The following is a 19626-nucleotide window of genomic DNA, read 5'->3' as shown; positions in this document are numbered from 1 at the left end:
GTTTCCAGGTGGTTATGAATAAAGTTGCCATTAATGTTTGTGTGTTCTATGTTTTTGTGTGAACATAATTTTTATTTCTCTAAGGAACAAATCAAGGAAAGGAGAACCTACAGGACGGTCATGTTTAGCTTTATAAATAGCTGCCATTTTGCATATCTCTGAGAGTTCTAACTCATCTGCATCCTTGCCAGCACTTACTATTTTTAACTTTGATCTAGTCATTCCACTAGGTATTCAACTGGTATCTGGTCATGGTTTTAATTTGCATATCCTTTCCTAGTGATGTTGAGCATCTTTGTTAGGACTTCTTAGTTTTTTTTTTAAATCATCATTATTATTATCATTATCATTATTCTATGGTCAAGTTGCCCATAGTTTTTGGGCCTGTGGTAAGGCAGTGCATTAAGGTAGGGCCATGTGGTAGAGAAAGATGTTCACCTCATGGTGGCCAGGAAGTGGAACAGAGAAGGGGCTAAAGTCTCCAAATTCCCTTCAAGGGCACATCCCATAGTGACCTAACTTTCTTACATTAGGACCTATCTCTTAAAAGTTCTACCATCTCCCAAAGACTTCAATATATGAACCTTTGGGGAACACTTATCCAAACCATAGTAATCTGCTTTGGTGAAGCTTTTCAAAGCTGCTCCCCATTTTTTAAAAAATCAGTGTTTGTATTGATTTTTGAATTTTTCAAGGGAATCCAGTAATTTAAATTTCTACATGGAATTTTTCTGAATTTTTGAAATAGGAACCAGTTTAAGAGATCTAGAGAGATTATATGATTCCTCCAGGACAACATTACTGGATTTTCAACCTAAATCTTCTGAATCCACATCCAATATGCTCACCACTCTACCAGGGACACCCAAATAAACATGGAACACAATATGGAACAAAAAGGTCCCCATCTGTGACCACATTTTGTAAACTTTGCTTTATTGTCATCCTTAGTATCCCAGACAGAACTGAATCCAAAAATCTCTCACCGAATGGAAGCGACATTTTTACCATTGTTAGAGTCATCCAGTCATGTCATGACACACTCAGATACAGACTATGGTTGAATCCATGGACACAAAAAATAGGATGGTGGTTGTCAGGGGCTGGGGAGAGGGAACTGGAGAGTTGTTTAATGGAAGCAAAGTTTCAACTGTACTCAGGAGTGCTGGAGTTGAATGGTGGAGGTGGCTACACAATGTGAGTGTTCTTAGTGCCATGGACCTAACACTTCAGCATGGCTAAGTCCCACATATAATTTACTATGTTTATGAAAAATTCAAAATGACATCAACAACAAAGAGACACAGACTACAAAGCAAGAGAACACTGCGTGTTCATTGTTTTCACATCTTTTATGCAATATATGAACTGCTTTTTGATGCAAGAGCATCAGTATATCATCACTACTGTGGGCATATGAACCCTGGCTGGAGACAGCACTTTGAATTTTATTCTGTCCTCCCAGTGACTAAAGTTACTTTAGAGATTTTATGCCCATGCAACATTTTGCATTTGGAACCAGGGATATGCATGATATGTGCCAGAATATAATTGTTTATTAAATGCAAGTCTGCTGTCTGGTATCAGAGAATCCCAACTAGACATAGAAAAATATTTGAACCCTTAAGGAAGGGAGTCTCAACAAAGCACTCCATTCACCTATTCAATGGGAAGGTGGGTCCAGTGGTGGTGACAATGATTTTCACGAATGTAGGCCAAGGTCATTGTGAGCAGATGCATCAGATTCACCAGGGTCAGTGACCCGTGGTGGGGTGGGGTTCAAGCACTCTGAGGGGCCCCCCCGCCTGAAATCCGCTGTCTCTTTATTAAGGAAGCCACGTGTGTCCCTGGTCCTCTTTAAGAATCTGCGTTCAAGGTCATTATGGATGCTCTGTGATTGTGAAGGCCCTTTCAGGCCCACCCTTGTCATGTGACAGTGAGGAAGCCACGGGTCTCGTGCTCAAGATGAACTGGGTTTGTGTATAGGCAGCGATTGTCCTTCACTGAGAAATGTTCAAATCCTCAGGGGAAATAGCTATTTCTTTATGAGTTATAAGGACAAAGTTCCAAAGTCATCTGGGTAGATCATTCTGAAAGAGAAGACCCTTCCATTTCATTGTTTTCCAAATCGTTAGGGCTAAGTGGTCAGAGTAGGCAAACTCTGTCTCTAAGCAAAACAAAAATGATAAATTTCCCTGCCAGTACTGGGGGACTCTTGAAATGTTTGGGGGTGGGATTAATTTTCCTGGAGTGGGATAGATATTCCTACCATTGAACTCCTAGAAGGTTTGGTGCTATAGAATGGCACTTCCTCAAATTCACTCACTCTTGTACCATTCTCTAAATTTTTGCTGACTTTACAAATCACTCATATTTGCTTGGCATTGCTACTTAATTGACTTTAAGCCCATTTTTAATTTACTTAATCTCAGCCAGTGGTTCTTAAATTTGTGGGGGTATCAGAATCACCTAGAGGTCTTGCTAAAAGACAGATTGCTGGGTTCCATCCTTGAGGTCAGTAGGTCTGGATAGGGGCTGAGAATTTGCATCTCTTTCAATTTCTTAGGTGATGTCAATGCTGCTATGGGGGGGGGGGGTGTCACATTTTGATAACTACTGTTCTGAACAATAGTATCCTAGAAATCATGGCTTTGATATGACTTTTAAAAAAGTGTGTGCTTTTTCTTTTTATTGCAGTTAGAAAAACAGAAATCGCCTTTTTCAAGCAGAAGTGAGTCCCTCTCCCTGCAGCAGGTGTAGAGACTTGGTCAGCATTTTGGCCTTGCCCACTGGCTGTCATCACCCTCCAGTGTGCATGTAATTACTCACTGAGATCCCAGTTGGCTTTGCGGTGCACGTGACTCAGGGAAAGTCTCTGCCCCACTTGGGTTACCCCATGCCCTCATCTCCCCATATAAACCAGAAGAGAGGGGACTAAATGACCTGAGAGTTCTGCTGCACAATTCTGGTGTCTTTTTGAAGATGGTGCCTGATGGAAGCCACATGCAGGAGGGACGCTGGGTTGTTCTCTCTGGGTGGAGAGGCTCTCCCGCATTCCTCTCGATCAGTGTTCTCTGAGCTGCACACAACGAAGCCCTCTTCAAACTGGTTTAAGTTAAAAAGAGAATTTATTGGCTCATGTAACTGAAAAATTTAGGTTTAGATTTAGGCATGGCTGGATCTGAAATAGAAGGGTGTTATTACACTTGGCCTCTGGCCTCCTGCTTCCTTTGCCTGGCTCATCCTCTTGCAGGTTCTTTCCACGCAAAGGTAAGGCAGTCAACAGCAGTTCCAGGTTTAAGTCTTGCCAGCTTATCACCTATTCCCAAGGGCTCCAACGAAAGTCCCAGCCCTAACTACCCCTGGACTGTATCAAGTGGTGTGCGCATTTGTTGAACTGATCAAGAGAGGAGCTAGGGTTTAGATCCTGTTGATAGGGCAGACTTGGGCCTTTTTCCTATTCCTGGTAGGGTGAGATTTACTTATACCTAATGGCCTAAGAGCTGAGGTGAGGGCTTCCCCAAAGGCATTAGGAGCTGTTACCTGAAGGGAAATAGATGCTGGGAAGGAAAAAACCCATAGAAGTCCTTTCAGGTTCATCCATAACCTAAGTGTGTTCTCCAGGAGGATCTTGACAGTATCAGCATCACAAAGCAGCTTGTTAGAGATGCATATTGACAGCCCATTCTTGCAGGTGATTCAGGTACACTGCAAAGTAAATACTACAAGGCAAAATATTTACTACTTACTGCAAAGGGTTAGGACTGATGTAAAAGAGTGGAGTGCAACCTTGACTTCAATTAGCGTCACCTAATTTTTATCGGTGTATTATAATTATACATAATAGCGGGAATCATTGTGGTATATAACAAAACTTGGCCAATTTTATTAACTGGGGAGCTTGTAAGCCCCCTGGACCCCATTCCCAACTGATTTTGTCATGTTAAAGGAGGAGATGAGGTGTCACTGTCAATGTTAAAATGTACCCCCAAGTGACTCTTACGGATGGTATTCTGAATTAAGAAAGCCAGTGAGATAAAACTTGTCCTCTGTGACTTCAAATTTATGAAGTAGCACAAACAAGGATGTGGACACTATCTCTGCTGGTCATTTGTTGAAGAAAGGAGTTGGTAGGTGGCAACTTGAGGACATGGTGACTTTATAGCTTTTCCAATACACATTAAAATAAGGATAGAGCCAGGCATGGTGGCACATGCTTGTACTCCTAGTGGCTTGGGAAGCTAAGACAAGGAGGATCACATATTCAAAGTCAGCCTCAGCAAAAGTGAGGTGCTAAGCAACTTAGTGAGACCCTGTCTCTAAATAAATACAAAATAGGGCTGGGGATGTGGCTCAGTGGATGACTACCCCTGAGTTCAATCTCTGTTACTTCCCCACCTAAAAAAAAGATAGAACTGTTTTTGGATACCAGCTAAAATGATTGTGTATGCCACTGAATACCCCTACTGTAGTGTCAAGAACACTGGATTTGGATCCAGAACACTTAGGATTGAAAACCTAGGAAAAAAGACAGAATGAATCAAAAACTATTACCTTAGGTAAATGTATGCTTACACAAATGGTATGCCTGTACTTCACGTACAAACAGAGAAACAGGATGTATCCCATTTGTTTACAATAAAAAAAAAAAAAGAAAAAAGAAAACCCAGTTCTGTGTTACCTTGGAGAAGCCATAGAATCTAAGCCTGTTTCCTTATTTGTATGATAGGAAAGGGCTCAGACTTTTCACCTTTAAATCCCAAATAGATGGGTGATGGCTACAAGGAGAGGTTTATCACAATAGTTTATTGAGTAACTACTATGTATGGGTACTAGTTTCTGAGTGTACAATGACTTGTAAAACATTGCCTCAGTTTGGGGACACGTGGAAGATGATTGTGAGATAAGGATTCAAGTCCAAGTGGTTTAGTTTGCAGGTGCTGCTAGGCAGCATGAGCAGGGGTGTGAAGAGTTGAGCCGGGGAGGGGACAGTCACAGAGGTTGTTTTATGGACAGGCCACTGCTGTGAGTAATCAGAGGTCGTTTTTTCTGGAAAGATCTGGGGGTCAGTGGAAGTTAGTGTGATTCCTCACTAGGGGCAGGAAGCTGGACTGTTCAATGAACAAATCCCATCATCATGGTTGAGGACTGTTTCTGGGGTGTTAGCTTTCTGGCCCTTCTGGCATTCCCTGCAGCTATCATGACACAGGGTAGAGGATACATGGGCAGGATGGCTCCATGACTTGAGCAGACACTGGACAACAATGTGTCAGAAAGATGGGGTCTTTGTCCTCCAGGGGTTTTAATCTAATGGAGTCTTTCCAGGGACTGAGAATCAGAAATAGACAGAGCTCCAGGCTCTGCACTGGGTTTCCAGCTGACTGCACTTCACTGTGTGTCCTGTTGGACTCTGACCTCTTGTTGTCACACTGAGGCATTTTAGCCGAGGTCAGTGTTTATATAAGTTATTTCCCCTTGAGTTCATCGGAGCAAAACATTGCCCTGTACGCAAACACTGACCTTGCCCAGTGGGATCTAGGATGGCACCTGCAGGGGACAAGGACATCCAGGAATGCCGTGTAGGGACTCTCTGCCCCAGGCAGAAGCTCCTGCAGAACCTGAAGTGCTAAGAGCGGGTAAGGGGGCAATGTGGTCCCTGGGTAAGGATGTGGGTCTGGCTTGCACTGCATGGTCTGAAGTCTTAACCTCTCTCGACTGCAGTCCTTACTTGTGAAACAGGAGGGAATTTACCCTGATGGAGGTAAATGTACCTGCTGTATCGTGTGATACACCTTCCTCTCTAGGACACAATTACAGGCCATCACCAGGTGATCATCCTAAGTAGTCAGACTTTTTATTTTTTTCTCTAGTTCTAAAACAAACATTTAAAACTTTAGACTCCATTTCGATTTTAAAGACATTATTCAAACTTAGTCCAATATTTCAGATTCACACTCAATTTTGCGCTTCCGGAACTAAAAGAATTCACCTCACAGTTTGCCTTCTGTTTCATGGTTTTGAATTTTAAACACAAACAAAAACCCCAAGCGGTCACATAGAATGAAAGAACTGAAATAATGTAAGTTTTGCTTCTCTGCTTCTGTAAGCACTGTGGCATCATTGCTTATTGGGAATCTACTGTTAATGTGTGAATATGTGGTGCCCCCCGGGCTGGAGACTTTGTGGTTTTGCCTGAAGCAAAGTAAAACAAAACAGCTGCAGAAACTCATTTTTGAATTTATTAATTTGCTTTTATTATTTTTATTGGTGTTATAATTATGTATGATAGTGGGATTTATTATGCCATACTTGTATATGTGCATGATATAATTTGATCATGCTTTAATTTTTATCTTTGATGGACATAATAATTGTACATATATGGGGTACAATGTGAAATTTTGATTTCTGTGTACATTGTGTAATGATCAAATCCAAGTAATTTGCCTATTATGTCATATGGTTTTCATTTCTTTGTGGTGAGGACATTTAAAATCCTTTTTGTAAGCAATTTTAAAATTTGTGATGCATTATTATTCATTGTATTACTGCAGTGTAATAGATCACTGGAACTTATTCTTCTTATCTAATTACCTGTGTGACCGTTGACCAACTTCCCCTTTATCCCTTGCTCTTCCTTTCCCAGTTCCAAATAATCACTCTTCCACTCTTATTTTTTCTGAGATAAACTTCTTTTAGATTCCATTGTTTACAGTGACCAAGAATGAATGACTGGAGTCAATCTAAATGCCATCAAGAGAAGAATGGATAGAGAAAATACTACTAAGCCATAAAAAGATGAATTCCTATCATTTGCATGGGCTTGGGGGACAATATGTAAAGAAATAAACCAGGCAGAGAAAGAAATGCCACGTATTCTTACTCCTATGAGAGACTCACTTTCAAAACAGCTTAGATCCACGTGGTCAAGAACTGACTGTACAACTGAGGATTCTCTTAATTAATTGCTATATAGAACACAATGTTTATTAAAGAATATCTAATAAGATATGCTAGATTGATAACCAGGAAAGGTGATGCATGCCTGTAATCCCAGTGACTTGGGAGGCTGAGACAGGAGGATCACAAGTTCGTGGTTACCCTCAGCAAAGTAGTGAGGCCCTTAGCAACTTAGTGAGATCCCGTCTCAAAAGTGCTGGGGATGGGGCTCAGTAGTAAAGTGCCCCTGGGTTCAATCCCCAGTACCCCAAAATAATAAAATAAGCTAGCTTGAAGCTTAATTATGTAAAATTAAAACTTATAATTATTCACAATGATTTAAGACTTTGATCAATGAAAGATTTTTTTTCCAGAGAAGAGTATCTTATATCTGATCTTTTTTAGAATTGTAGGCCATGATGATAATAAAAAGCAGATGATTCTTCATCAGTATTGGTATTACTAATAGGAGTAGACCCTGCCCTTGGTATATCACTCAATCACTGGGCTATTGTGAACATTAAATGGACTAATCAAGCAAAGCACAGAGCAGAGGCTTGAAGTGAGCTGCCAGTCACTTTTCTAGAAGACACAGGGTCACTTCTATAAGAATCCACAGGTATGTTGACAAGGCTGTCCACAAATCACAACAATTCTTATATTAACATGGAAATAGTCAAGATCCTCCTACAAAAGAGTAGTTTGTGGGAATTAACACTAACCTACAGTCAGTAAGTATGACATCAGCACAAAGAGAGGCACACAGACCAACAAAACAGAACAGAGCGGCCACAAAAAGACCACTAGCATTTGAAACAGATCCCTAGAAAAAGTATGGATTACCAATAAATAGTGCTGGATTGACTGTGTATCCATGCTGGAAAAAAAGTTAGATCTCTATTTCACAATCTAATTATAGAAAAATTAGAAAAAATGACCACAGTAAAATTATTTACTTTTACTTTTACAAAGAATGGTAGGACATCTAACTTCAGGTATGGAAGGTTTTGTTACATAGCACAAAAATAGTGCTAGGCATATGAGAAAAAATTCAATAAATAAAAGGTGGGTAGATAAAAAAAAAAAGACTGTCATAATCAGTGAAATGCAATTTAGTTGACCATAAGACACCCATTCATACTCACTGGAGTGACAAAAATGAAAGATGATGATATAAAGTGTTGGTGAAGATATAATTTGCTGAGAATGATTGAATACTGCTATTGGGAGTACAAATTGGTACAACCACTTTGGAAAATAATTGCCTGCTTTCTTGGAAAAATGAGCTGCATATCCTATGGCCCAGCAAGTCCATTCCCAGGATGTGCCCCAAATATGTTCTTGCACATTGTGTCATCAGACAGGCCCAAGAATATGATAGCTGCATCATTCTATAATTTAAAATGTTTTTATTATGAATTATAACACATTTACAAAAAAGTGTAACTGCTGTGTAATTATCACAGGTAAAGATTGATCATCACCAGCCCTGGAAGACACCTCCTTCCATCTACTAATCCCATAACTCTCCCAACACCTGGCCCCTACCAACCAGGTAATGACTGTCCCGACTCATTGTAATATTGTTTTGCTTTGATTTTCATGGGTTTATTAACTAAGTATGAATCACTAAACATGTAATTTTCACTTGCCTAACTTTGAACTTTCTGTAAGTTCAAAACCATATGGTAAATACTATTTTGCATCAGTTTCTCCTCCTCCTCCTCCTCCTCCTCCTTTCTTCTTCTTCTTCTTCTTCTTCTTCTTCTATCAACATTATGATTTTGAGATCCATTCATATTATTGTCTTTTGGTTACAGTCCATTTATTTTTACTGTTTGTATTGTCTTGTGTGACTTCACTTGAATTTATTTATCCACTCTATAATTCATGGACATGGGGACTGTTCTGGTTTTTGGCTGACATGGACATTATATTAAGTTGCATTTCCTTGATCACTAATAGATTGGGCATCTTTCACATACATGTTGACTATTTGGATTCCCTTGTGTGGATTCCCTTGTGCATATTCAGGGTTTTGGTGGTGGGGGAAGTCCATTTTTCTATGAAATTTTGGCCCTTCTTAGTGATTTAGAGGCATTTTTTATGTAGTTAGAACTTTCAGTTTTATGTGCCCCCAATATTTTCTCCCACCGAATCACTTGCCTTTTCACTCTTAATGTCCTTTAATGAACACAATAATACCTTTCTTCTTCCTCCTCCTCTCCTTCCTTTTCTCCTCTTTCTCCTCCCTCTTCTCTTTTCCTCTTCCTCCTGCTGGGAATTGAATCCAGGGCCTCATGCATGCTAAGCATCTGCTCTAACACTGATCTATGCCTCCAGCACTTTTTTGAGGCAGATTCTCTTTAAGTTGTCCAGGCTGGCCTCCAGTTGGTAATCCTCCTGCCCCAGCCTCCCAAGTAGCTGGAATTATAGGCATGAGTCACCACACCCGGCTTATTTTTAATATAGTCAAGTTTATCAGTTATTTCCCTTATGCTTAGCATTCTTAAATGCTTCTTACTTAAGAAAATTTTCTGTTTTCTAGCATTAAGAACAGAGTCTCTTATCATACCTTCTAAAATAATTATTTTTTGTCTTTTGGTTTGATTTTGGCGTATAACCTTTTGGAATTGATTCTGCATATGGTGTGAGGTTGGGGCCCCATTCACATTTTCCATGTGGATACTTATATTGTCCCAGCCACGTACATCATAAAGATGATTCTTTTCCCTTTGTTTTCCACTTTTATCTTTGTCATAAACCAAGTGTCCATATGTACCAGAGTCTCTTTAAGAACACTGTATCCTGTTCCATTAATCTAGTTATCTGTCCTTGAACTAACACTACATCACTTTAATTAAAGTTGTATTATTTTAAGTCTTGTCAGTGGATAGAGCAAATTCACTCTCTTCTTTCTTCTTTGGGAGTATATTTACTCTTTTCTGGTCCTTTCCATTTCCACATAAACTTTAGGATCTGGTTGTTAGATCTTAATTGGGATTTCAATTAGTCTATATATCAATTTAGTGCAGAATTAGCATTTTTATGACATTGAACATTTCAGTTCATGAATATTGGGTTGCTCCTCATTTAAGATTTCCTCTAAAAATTATATTTGTGTTTTGCACAAGTCTTGAAATATTTTGTTAGATTTATTATTAGGTACTTGATATTCTTTTTTTTAAATATTGATGCAATATAGTCATACATAAAATTGTAATTCATTGTGATAAGTTCATACATGCACATGAGCCACTTTGGGCTGATTTTTGTGTAGTGTGAGAGATAAGAATCTAGTTTCATTTTTCTACATATGAACATCTTGTTTTTCCAGCACCATTTGTTAAAAAGGCTGTCTTTTTTTCAGTGCGTGTTTTTGGCACCTTTGTTAATGATCAGATGACTGGAGATGTGTGGGTTTGCTTTGTGTCTTCTGTACCATTGGTCTTCATGCCTCTTTTTTATGCCAATACCATGCTGTTTGTAACTTCATTCTGTAGTATAATTTGAGATGAAGTGTTGTGACACTTCCAGACTCATTTCTACTGCTCAGTATTGCTTTGGCTATCTGGGTCTTTTATTCCTCCATATGAATTTTAGGATTTCTTTTTCTACTTCTGTGAAGAATGTCATTGGTATTTTGATGGGGGTCTCATTGAATCTGTATATCACTTTTGGTATTCTTCTTGATGCAAATACAACACGTATCTTTTTCTTTTAATTTTATGTTTGAGATGTTTGTTACTAAAATAGGCAATTTATTTTTGCATGTTGGTTTTGTAATGAGTAACCTTGTGAAATTTATAACTTCTAATATTTTAGAAATTCTTTTAGTTTTCTATGTACACAATCACATAAAAAATCTACTAAATAAAAACAGTTTTGCTTCTTCCTTTTTAAGTTCTTATGGTTTTAAATACAGTTGTGTCACAAAATGATATTGGCACATGATTGCCAGGCCAATGAGAGACTGCATGTATGACATTGGGTCCCTAACAATTAGCTAATGACATCATAGCCATCTTAGTTTGTGTTAATTCACTCTTTCATGCTCATGCAACATTACCTAACAAGGCCTTTCTCAGAACATATTCTTTTAATTAAAGGTCACATGACTGTTTATTTTTCTCTCCTTAATGTATTTGTTAAAATCTCTATGATAAATGTTGAAAGGAAGAGATTATTATGGGTATCTTTGTCACCATCTTGATTTCCAAAGCAAAGCATTTAATATTTCACTATTTTAATTTTGATGTTTGCTGAAGGTTTATTATAGGTACCCTTTATCATATTAATAAGTTCCTTTTTTCTAACTTGTTGATTGTGTTTATTTTTAATCATAAATGAATGTTACATTTTATCAATTAGTTTTTTTTTTTTGCATTTATAAAATAATCACTTTTAGTTTTGCTTTCTCTCTTTCTTTCACCTTGGTTCTAGGGATGAAAGCCAGAGTCTTATGCATGGTACGTAAATACTCTACTTGTGAACTTTATATTCTTATTAAAAAAAATTAGAGCTTTGTAGTTACGCATAGTAGTTGGGTTTATCCCAACAAACTCATATATGCATGGGATTTGATTTCAATTCATAATCCCCCTCTTTTCCCTCCCCATTTTCCCTGTCTTCCTTCCTTCCCTTTCCCGTTCTCCTTCCTCTACTACACTTCCTTTAGCTTGTCTATTAATTTATATTTGATTGGCTTTTTTCTACTTATGCATAAAGGTGAAGTTCTCTGTCATATTTAAATATGACATGATTTTTTAAGAATTCATTCTGCATTGCCTCTCCTTACCTATCCCTTCAGTCTGCCTCTTGAGCTCATTCTTCTATATTACTGATCTTCCATTTATGTTATCCTACCCTTTTTGCCCTCTTTCCTTTATTTTACTTTGTCTTCCATGTATGAGAGAAGACATTCGACCTCTGGGTTTGGCTTCTTTCACTTAGCATAATAGTATCCATTTCCATCAATTTACCAGCAAATTCCATAATTTAACTCTTTTTTTTTTTTTCTTTGAGCATGCTGGTTTCCTACTTCAAAAAAAGTCACTCTCTTTTTTATGGTTGAATAAAACTCCATTGTGTGTGTATCTATCTATCTATCTATCTATCTATCTATCTATCTATCTATCTATCTATCTACCTATCTATCTATCTTTCTATATCACAATTTCTTAATCCATTCATCTACTGATGGGTATCTGGATTTATTTTATAATTTGGCTATTGTGAATTGTGCTGCTATAAACATTGAGATGGCTGTGTCACTGCAGTATGCCAATTTTAGATCTTTTGGAAAAATATCAGGAGTGGGATAGCTAGGTCATATGCTGGTTCCATCCCTAGTGTTTTGAGCAATCTGCATACTGTTTTCCAGAGTGGTGGTACTGATCTGCAGTCCCACCAACAATGTACAAGTGTACCTTTTCCTCCACAACCTCACCAGAATTTGTTATTGTTTGTATTCTTCATAGCTGCCATTCTGATTAGAGTGAGATGAAATCATAGTGTAGTTTTGATTTGCATTTCCCTGATTACTACAGATGTTGAACATTTTTTTTCATATCTTTGTTGACCATTCGTATTTCTTCTTAAGTTTCTGTTTGGTTCTTTTGCCCATTTATTGATTGGGTTATTTGGTGTTTTTTTAGTGTCAAGTTCTTTGTATATTCTGGATATTAATCCCTTGTTGGAGGAGGAACTGGCCAAAATTTTCTCCTGTTATATAGGCTCTCTCTTCATGCTTTTAATTGTTTCCTTTGCTGTGCAGAAGCTTTTTAGTTTGATGACATCCCACTTACTGATTCTTGGTTTTATTTCTTGTGCTTTGGAGGTCTTGTTAAGAAAGTCAGTGCCAGCACCTATATGATGAAATGTTGACCCTACGTTTTCTCCTAGCAATTGTAAAGTTTCTGGTCTAATTCCTAAGTCTTTGATCCATTTTGATTAGAGTTTTGTGCAGTGTGAAAGATAGGGATCTAATTTCATTTTTCTACATATAGCTATCCAGTTTTTCCAGCATTATTTGTTAAAAAGGCTGTCTTTTGTCCAAAGTACATTTTTGGCACCTTTGTCAAATATCAGATGGCTGTAGGTATGTGGATTTATATGTGTCTTCTATCCAGTTCCATTGGTCTTCATGCCAGTTTTGATGTCAATACCATGCTGTTTTTGTTACTATAGCTCTGTAGTATAATTTCAGGTCAGGTATGGGTTGTCTCCTGCTTTTGTTACTATAGCTCTATAGTATAAGTTCAGGTCAGGTATGGGCTGTCTCCTGCTTCAATTTTCTTGCTTAGTATTGCTTTGGCTATTTTTAGTGTCCTATTCTTAATTCTTAATTTAAGAATTGCTTTTTCTAGTTCTGTGAAGAATACCATTGGTATTTTGATGTGGATTGCATTGAATCTGTATATTTCTTTTGGTAATATGGCCATTTTGACAATATTAATTTTGCCTGTCCATGAGCTTTATACTTGTATGGTGATGAATTACATTAATTGATTTTTCTAATGTTAAACCAACTTTGCATTCTTGAGATAAACTAAATATAATAAGGAGATATCATTCCATTTTATATCACTGGATTCAGGTTGCTTATTATTATCTTTTGCTTAGAATTTTTGCATCTGCATTCATGATACTCATCTGGGAATTCATGATATGTATTTTGCTTGCATGATCTTTACCTGTAATCTTCCTCCTTTCTAATGAGTTTTGATATCAAATCTATGTAGCCTCATAATGTGAGTGGAAGAATATACCCTTTTCCATTTTTCTGAAAGAGATCCTAAAATATTGACATTATTTATTCATTCATTTTGTGAAGTTTGCACACGTACAACCTCACTGCATTAAAAAGTCCATTCCCAAAATACACTAAAATTTACATAATTACATAAGTTTTCAATTTTACAAAGTTTTAATAATGTTAAATTACAATTGCATAATTATAATATTTATAATTGCAAATAGTTAAAAATCACATAGATTATAATTTTACAAAAATTACATAATGAATGGCAGTTACATGACAAAATCTTCCCTGTCAAGACAGGCTTTGGAGTCAGACTTTCTCCACTATGAATCATTACTCTGCTGATGGGCTATGCAATCCTTTGACAATCTCTTTACTTCTATAAGCTCTCCATGTCCTTATCAGTCATGTGAATTTGTTTAATGACTTCTCTACCTCCTGGAGATGCCAGGAGGAGGAGCAGTAAATGCAACAACTCTAATGAAACTAATTAGCCTTGAGCTGGGTATGTAATAGGTGTTCCATACATGGTAATGATTTTTAGGATCATATATTAACAGTTTAATTAATCACTCCAGTCTGTTTCCCTCCCTCCCCTCCCCTCTCCTCCTCTCTCCTCCCCTCTCCTCCCCTCCCCTCCCCACTTTTCCTCTCCCTTTCTCCCCCCCCTTTTTTGGGGGTGCTGGGGAATTGAACCCAGGGCCTTGTGCTTGCAAGGCAAGCACTCTATCAACTGAGCTATCTCCCCAGCCCCCATCCCCCTCTTGCTTTCTTTCCAGGGATTGAACCTAGGGGCACTTAACAATTGAGCAACATCCCAGCTCTTTTAATTTTTAATTGTTATATAGGGTCTCACTAAGTTGCTTGGGGTCTTACTAAGTTGTTGAGGCTGGCTTTGAACTTGTGATCCTCCTGCCCTAGCCTCCTGAGCTGCTGGGATTACATGTATGTGCCATGTGGCTTGGCTTCCAGTATTTGTTGAGCACCTATTTTGGACCAGGCAATGTGTTGGGCAGTGGGGGTACAACAGGAAGCAAAATCAAATGTGTCCTTTAATGCACCTGGAACAAGGATTCAGAGGCTGCTCCCACAGATTGATGGCCTGCACCCATTGAAATGAAATTGAAGCTGATGTTTATGGTGCTACCTTTGCACACTTTTTTTGTACTGGGCTGTCAGGAGTAAATAAACATAACTATTTCTGCTATGGGGCAATCAAAGCCTAATATTGAGCTCTTTGGAAATCAATAGTTACATAAAAGGGCCATTTTCTTTAAGAAATGAATGAATGAAAATGTCTTGCTTTTCCATCTAAGTTCTCTCTCTTTTACTTTCCTTTTTCCCCTTCCTTCCCTTCCATTCCCTTCCCTGTCCTTCTCTTCTCTTCCTCCCTCCGTCCCTCCTTTCCTTCCTTCCTTCCACTGATGATTGTGCATGTTAGGTAAGTGCTTGCAAGGCACTCAACAGAGCTGCATCTTTAGCCCTTTTTACTTTTTTTTTATTTTGAGGCAGGGTCTTATGAAACTGCTGGCTTCAAACTTGTGATCCTCCTGCCTCTGCCTTCTAAGTTGCTAGATTACAGGTGTGCACCACTATGCCCAGCTCTGGTTGCATTTCTTGACAACGGTCAAAAGGGTAGGGTTAAGGAGGGTGGCAAGAATGGAGGAAGGAAGGACTATATAGAGGGAAAAGAGGGGTGGGAGGGGTGGGGGAAAGGAAAAAAATAACAGAATGAATCAAACAACATTACCCCATGTAAATTTATGATTACACAAATGGTATGCCTTTACTCCATGTACAAACAGAGAAACAACATGTATCCCATTTGTTTACAATAAAAAAAAAAGGGTCATACAAATAGGACTTTCTATTACCTATGCCTTCTACAAAGTTTCCTTCAAACAGAGTTTACTAGTTAATAGGTGCACAAAAGGTTGACAAACTAGAAATTGAATCTAATGACCTGACATCTAATCTGTCCCTATACCAGGTTATCTCTGTCTCTCATGCATCTGAGTTTATGCAACAAATAATTCTCAAATGGTCTGTGACTCCTTCAGTCCTCCCAGAAATCTTTGGGCCAATGCCTCATTTATTTCCTCCCATACATGGCTTTGATTCTTCAGTACCCATTTCTTAGATGATCTAGTGAGGACTCAGGGATAATACTTGCCTCTGGGCTTTGGTGTAAGAATTCAAAGAAACAGGAGAGGAACGTGGTGATATAGAGCAGGAAGCATAGACTATGGGCTTATTTACTTGACTAGTTGTTGGTTTGGGTGGGCCAGTCTGTCCATTGATAGATATGCACTTGTATAGATCTATGAACATAGAGTTGGAGCTATAGCTCTGGATAGATAGCTATACACACATGTATACATACATGGAGTATGTTCACATATATACATTAATTCACTATTTTGACAAACAGTTGAGTGTCTGCTATGTGCAATTCACTGTATTTATATTCCTATGGGTGAATCAGTTGTTAGTCCTGTTTGCAAAATCTAAAAGAGGAATCTAGAATTTGACTTTGCAAGAGAAGTTTGGAAAACCATTTTCTAAAATGAGCCTTGATAGATCAATAGAATTTTTTTTGTGGTAGGGTGGAGTTGTCCATTCACAAGTTACCTGCTAGTAAGGGACCCTGCTGTTGATCTAAACCTCAGGACAGTGGGAGTTGACCATCTTTGGATCCGCCTGGAGAAGAGCTGGCATCCTGCCTCCTGTTCCAGTCATCTTTTCTCCCCTGCAGTGTTTGCCATTGTGGGGATGTCAGATGCCAATGGGTGGAATCAATGAAGAGGAAGTTGGCTTCACTGAAGGATGAATGGCCACCACTGCTTTTGTGCCAAAGGGCCGAGCCTCCCTGGGAGGATGGACAAGGAGAAACTGGCTGGAGGAGGGGTGAACTTCTTCATCTTGTGAGAGTCCCGGCCAAGTTCAGGGCTGGTGCTCTTGTTCAGAAAGATTTAGCTGATGGCGAGAGACCCAGGAGCTTTCTTTTACAGAACTTTAATGATATAAAAGCAGCATGAGGTGCTCCTGAAAGTGGATTTATTTGGAGATGAGCTTCTCCACTGAAGAGTTGCAAAAGTCTTGCAAGTTTTTAGGTCTGATTCTTAAAAATGCACTTGTTTGGTATGAGAATGAAAAACAGTGACTGAAGAACAAATCTCTTCAAATGGCAAGACTTCTCTGGTAAGTTAAAAATAAGTCCAGGCTGTGATTCAGATGAATTTGTGTTCATGAAAGGATTAGGGTGTGCAAAAACTTCAACCTGCAAAAGTCATACTTGCAGGCCCCTTAAAAATACAGATAGATACCAGGGTATCATTTTATAATTAGATGGGCAGAATAATTTCTGATATTCTGTGGCACAAGAGGGTGAATATAGTTAACAATGATGCATAGCATATCTCAAAATAGAAGAGAGGATTTTGAATGTGTTCACCACAAAGAATGATAAAAGTTTAAGGTGATGAACATGTTAATTACCTTGATTTGATTATTATGTAGTGTATACATGAATCAAAGTATCATGTTGTACCTCATAAATATGTACACTTCTTATGTATCAATAAAAATATAAACACCTGCATCTGTTTGACAGACCTGGATCCGTTATTGTCTGCTGCTAAGATTTCTGCTACAGATGCATGAAAAAGTGTCCTCAGGGGCTGGGGTTGTGGCTCAGTGGTAGAGCGCTTGCCTTGCATGTGTAGGGCACTGTGTTCAATCCTCAGCACCACATAAGTAAATAAATGTATTGTGTCCATCTACAACTAAAATTAAAAAAGAAAGGTGTCCTCAGGATTTCTGTCTGTCCTATTGTGGCCACCAACATTGAATGGGGGGGTGGTGGCATATAGGAATTATAAAACCATGGGGGTGGGAAGAGAATTTTTGCAACTCAAATAACCTTGAAAACAGTGGAGGGCCTGTGTTATTCTAAATAAGGAATCTAAAGCTTATTAAGATTACAGGAGAAGTGTTGGAAAAGTCATTTCTTCTACACGTTTGCCTTCTGGTTGATACAATTTCAAAAGTTTAGTTTAAACTAAATTAAACATCAAACACTGGGGATAGGACAGAGATACCGGGGCCTCAGAGATTTGGGTTCAGGTGGATTCTGAAATTCATGTTCTGAAATTCCAGCAAGCTTCCAGGTGATGCTGATGTGACTGATCTGTACAACAGTATTTTGAGTAGCACTGAGGAAGCGGGTGTTAATTTTCAGTTTTGTAGAGAATGGTTCTCAGGTTTGACTGCATTAGAGTCAACAGGGGAGCTTTAAAAACATCCCAGTTCAATATCTGTACCTCAGATAAATTCCAGCAGAATCTCTGGCCCTGGGTTCCAGGCATCACTATTTTTTAAAGCTTCCCATGGTTCACTGTATCCCAAGTGAGGAACCATTGCTCTAGAAGGAAAGCATTTCGGGTAATTGAACTGAAGTGGGCCACCAGAATCTCTTCTATTTATTTATTATTTTAATGGAATCTTATTGCCCAGGCTGCCAGGGTCTGGAGCCATCCTCCTGCCTCAGCCTTCAAAGTAGCAGGAACTACAGGCTGGTGCCATGGCATCAGCTCTGAATCACTTCTTAGATGGCAAGTATTTTGTAATAATTCCTTTCCAATCTTGAAATGAAATCGATAAATAGTATAAATTGCTTATGCACGTCATAAAAAAGTTCTGTCTGTAATATAAAGGAAAAATTAAAGGAAGTTAAAAGAGTAACTTTCTGTTAATTACACACACACACACACACACACACACACACACACCATAGGTAAAGGTTTGGGCAGATGTTCTAGAATATTCAAGAAAGTACCCAGGTATGTGTCCTGTGAGAATGTGACAAGAGTCCCCAAATCCAGACCAAGCGTGGAGCATGATGGTACCCATGACTCAGACGCCACCAGCTTTGTGGTCACAGTGCCCTGTTTTTCAAAACTGGGGAAAAACAGTCGGTAAATTTCCAGACACACACAGCGCCTTAACTTACCCCACATTCCTACACAATTTAGCTTATACTAATCCAGGCAATAGTACTCTGATTACATGGTAGATAGCGACAGGATCTAGCGCAGGGAACTATCAACAGATTGTTCATCTCCACGCATTTCAGACTTACTTTGAGGACCTTTCAGAAACGCTAGCTTCCTTTTGTACTGAGTAACCACAAGCGTCCCCCACAGATTCCTCAGGGTTCTCCTTTGAACACGAACTCGGAATGGAGGAATGAAGATGGACTCTTGGAAATTTACTCGTAAGACAATGTAAGGTGGGAACAGTATCCTGCAGACCACCTCTGGTGGGCAAAAAAGTGCTGGGGGCTTGATTCTCATGCCCAGTATAGCCGTAGAGGTGGGTTCAAGGTGGTGGGGCGAGAAGGGCGGTAGGCTTTGCCCACGTCCAACCCCAGTAAGTTCGTTCCCAGCCCTGGAGCACGTGAAGAGTCTCTTAAAACCAGAGGTGGAAGAGCTTCCTTTGCACGGTTACCTTCGCACCCCTCCCCGAAAGAGAAGTCTGGGAAATATTTAGCAATCTATAGTGCCCTCTAGTGGTGAATTCTTGTCATGCCGGACACCAAGAGTTTTTAAATTTTTATTGTTTAAAACCCACACAAATAAAAGTTCTGTTTATAAAAAGATCTATACAGTTAAAATTTCAAGCTATCTTGCATTTACTTCTGTCTTGCACATATTACTACACTCCAGGGGTTCTCCCATACTTTTTCTATGATTTACAGATGATATATATGTACGTATTTTATATATATTCATTTCTATAGACGCACATGGAAATGTTGACATGTAATAACATATTGTCACATTTCTATACACAAAATATTGTCATGTATTTATATATACTATAAAGTCTTAAAATACATGTCTTCAAAATATAGAAGGAATCCG

The 19626-nt window shown here is 38.7% G+C and overlaps 1 long non-coding RNA gene across 5 annotated transcripts in view; it reads left to right on the top strand.

Annotated features, from left to right (window-relative positions):
* LOC306651642 overlaps window positions 1-19626 on the top strand; it is a 129500-nt gene that overhangs the window by 15779 nt on the left and 94095 nt on the right. For all 5 annotated transcript variants that reach the window (XR_013761163.1, XR_013761164.1, XR_013761165.1 and 2 more), the window contains exon 2: window positions 16308-16903. This is a non-coding gene — a long non-coding RNA (uncharacterized lncRNA). The remainder of the gene's footprint in view (window positions 1-16307; window positions 16904-19626) is intronic.

The sequence above is a fragment of the Sciurus vulgaris genome (genome assembly GCF_902686455.1).
Source record: "Sciurus vulgaris genome assembly, chromosome: 2".
Classification (NCBI taxonomy): Eukaryota; Metazoa; Chordata; class Mammalia; order Rodentia; family Sciuridae; genus Sciurus; species Sciurus vulgaris.
The sequence above is the reverse complement of the archived record's forward strand: the minus strand, read 5'-3'. Positions and strand labels throughout refer to the sequence as shown.